This window comes from Oncorhynchus tshawytscha, linkage group LG02 (genome assembly GCF_018296145.1).
Source record: "Oncorhynchus tshawytscha isolate Ot180627B linkage group LG02, Otsh_v2.0, whole genome shotgun sequence".
Taxonomy (NCBI): domain Eukaryota; kingdom Metazoa; phylum Chordata; class Actinopteri; order Salmoniformes; family Salmonidae; genus Oncorhynchus; species Oncorhynchus tshawytscha.
The window spans coordinates 9,731,844-9,734,870 of NC_056430.1; positions in this window are offsets into that span (position 1 = coordinate 9,731,844).

Sequence of the window (3,027 nt, forward strand, 5' to 3'; positions counted from 1 at the left end):
AACAATAAAGACATTACAAATGTCATATTATATATATATATATACAGTGTTTTAGCAATGTACATCTCTCCCACTTCCTCATCTAGAGTAATTCCAGCCACCCACGACATAGACGCAACGGTCCAGCCACATAACTATTATCACATCCTCAGGAGCATTAAAACCCACAGGAGGAATGACTATGCATAATATACATAGATCTTAACTCAGAGGATATGCTCTTTTCTCTCTCTCTCTCTCTCTCTTCTCTCTCTCTTCTCTCTCTTTCTCTCTCTATCTCTCTCTTTCTCTCTCTCTCTCTCTTTCTCTCTCTCTCTCTCTCTCTCTCTCTCTCTCTCTCTCTCTCTTTCTCTCTCTCTCTCTCTCTCTCTCTCTCTCTCTCTTCTCTCTCTCTCTCTTTTCTCTCTCTCTCTCTCTTTCAAAGATATTTATTGGCATGGGAAACAGGTTCTCTCTCTCTCTCTCTCTCTTTCTCTCTCTCTTTCAAAGGGATTTATTGGCATGGGAAACATGTTTACATTGCCAAAGCAAGTGAAATAAATAATAAACAAAAGTGAAATAAAGAATCTCTCTCTTGATCTGTCTCGCTCCCCATCGCTCTCTCCCTCTCTCATTCTCTCTCTCAATCTCTCATTCTCTCTCTCATTCTCTCTCTCATTCTCTCTCTCTCTCTCTCTCTCTCTCTCTCTCTTTCAAAGTCCAAAAGCACAGCCTACATATGATCAATCATTTTTACATGTTATTAATGACGTGGGACACACCAGTCAATATCAGATCAATTCAGGCCACATGAATTAGTCCAAAACCTGGGGTCGCCCATGCGTAAAAATGTACGATGTAAGATGCTTGGGACTAAAGAATCTGCTAAATGTCATGTTATTAGTATATTATTAAAGAGGTATTGAGGAGGCAATCAGTCAGTCCCTGTGATATAACAGTCAATAGTTATTTATTGCCTGGGGTTCAGTCCCAAATGGCACCCGATCCCTTTTATAATACACTGCTTTGTACAAGGGCCCATGAGGGTCAAAAGTAGGGCACTATATAGGGAATATGGTGCCATTTGGGACGCAGACCTGGAAAATGTCAAGCCTGTTGGATGTCCTTTGTGAAACTAATAACCATTGATCCACACAGCACTATAAAGCCATGCTAAGTGACCTTGGTTAATTGAGATGACAGAACCCTAGTGTAAACAGGCCATGCCAGGAGCTCTCTTCCAATAATTAATAGATTGACAGTGAAGCCTGATTGGCTGATACATACCTACAGCCTATTACTATAAGGTATGCTGTATATCGGGTGTGTGCTATACAGCATAAACATAGGATTGAATTTACGCAATGACGTGACTTGCATTCATCCCGCAAACTGATGCTGCAACATGAACTCATCAATGGCATTATTTATCTGGCTGGACAGAGTAGCCTAGTCTATATTCAGACATGAACTATTGACAGTGAATGATACGAGAAGGTGATGAGGAGGAGGAGGAAGAGGAGGAGGATGACAATCAATATCTGTATGATATCATCAAAAGCAGTTACTTGGAATAAAACAAGTGTGAACTTTCAGGCGAAAGAAGTCCAGACATGACCGGTAGTCAGAGGATGATGTTGGATGATATCAAATCAAATTTTATTTGTCACATACACATGGTTAGCAGATGTTAATGCGAGTGTAGCGAAATGCTTGTAGTATGTATCCTGAAGACATAGTGCATGTTCTGCATGACCGTTAAGATGATGCCTCATCTTCAGCCATCATCACTAACATGGCAGACAACAAATCTTGTCAAAATAATGAATGAGCAGCAGAATATCAACTTACCGCTATGCTGACGGTGTCATCAGCTTGGAATGAGGGGATGAATTTGTCTCCACGGATTATTTCGGACTGATTTAGAGGACGGAAGCGACATAGCACCTTGATGTTACATTCTGCGCTAACATCGGCCATTGTGAGAAAGAAATCGGATGTGCCTCAAAAAAGGCAAAGGGGATTTTTTTTGGAAACCTATAACTTACTTATTCCCTTACACTATTTAGTCTTATCTATCATATGCATATCAATGCAGACACTCTTTTTTTTAGATGGGCAAGTTGAGCGTTTGCAAGAATTATAATTTCAAGCTTTTGTGCTTGAAATAAGATCCGTTTCTATCAAAATAAAAATGTAAATTAGGTTATGTAAATGTTGGAGAGTTTGCTTACTTCAAATAGACCAGAAAAACACATATATGTCACTATAACGTTTCTGCTAATTTGTCCATGCAGTTCTTTAGAATTGAAATGTGAGAGTATTCCCGAGCGGATCCGGCTCCAGACGGTCGGTCAGCTGTTGTAGCGAGAGATGCAGGAGGAGAGATTTTTGAAGCATGAGCTTGCGGAGCGCTTTGCTTCACTGGCAGCTCTCTGGTCTTTTAACAAGCACGGGGCGTGGCCTGCGCTGATCCAGGCAACGTTATTAAAGTGGTAGCCTATTCGCATCCCTCTCATCAGCACCACTGATGCGCTGAAGATGGAGCGGTTGCCTATGGACAATTGTTGTTATTGTATAATAGCCCCATCATGCGAATATGGTTTGACCAGTCAATCGTGGGCCCCCATTCGTTAAAAAATCGAACATATGTGGTATTACAGTGATTGACAGAGACGTCTACGATAGGTTATTTACAGGAGGACATGTATTAGGTAACTCACACAGTCCAGACTAGTATAGTAATAAACTAGGCAAATAAACGTTTTGTTGCAATGTTTTCCCTGGTTCATTCAAACAAAGGCTTTTGGGTTATGGCTATATTCCCTATGTCTATAAATAGACCAGACAAGGCAGCCTGCTGTCATGCTGTTCGTTCATATTCTTAGCGGCAACAACCCGAAGGTTTATTTTTTACAATGTTTGTACAATTTCACCAAAGCAACCATTGCAAATTGAATCAAGTTTAGGTGAAATCTCCAAAGTCTACCAGGTCCACTTTCCTGAGGGTTATGAAACTACAGCGCCGCTCGTCCACGCAAATCTCGC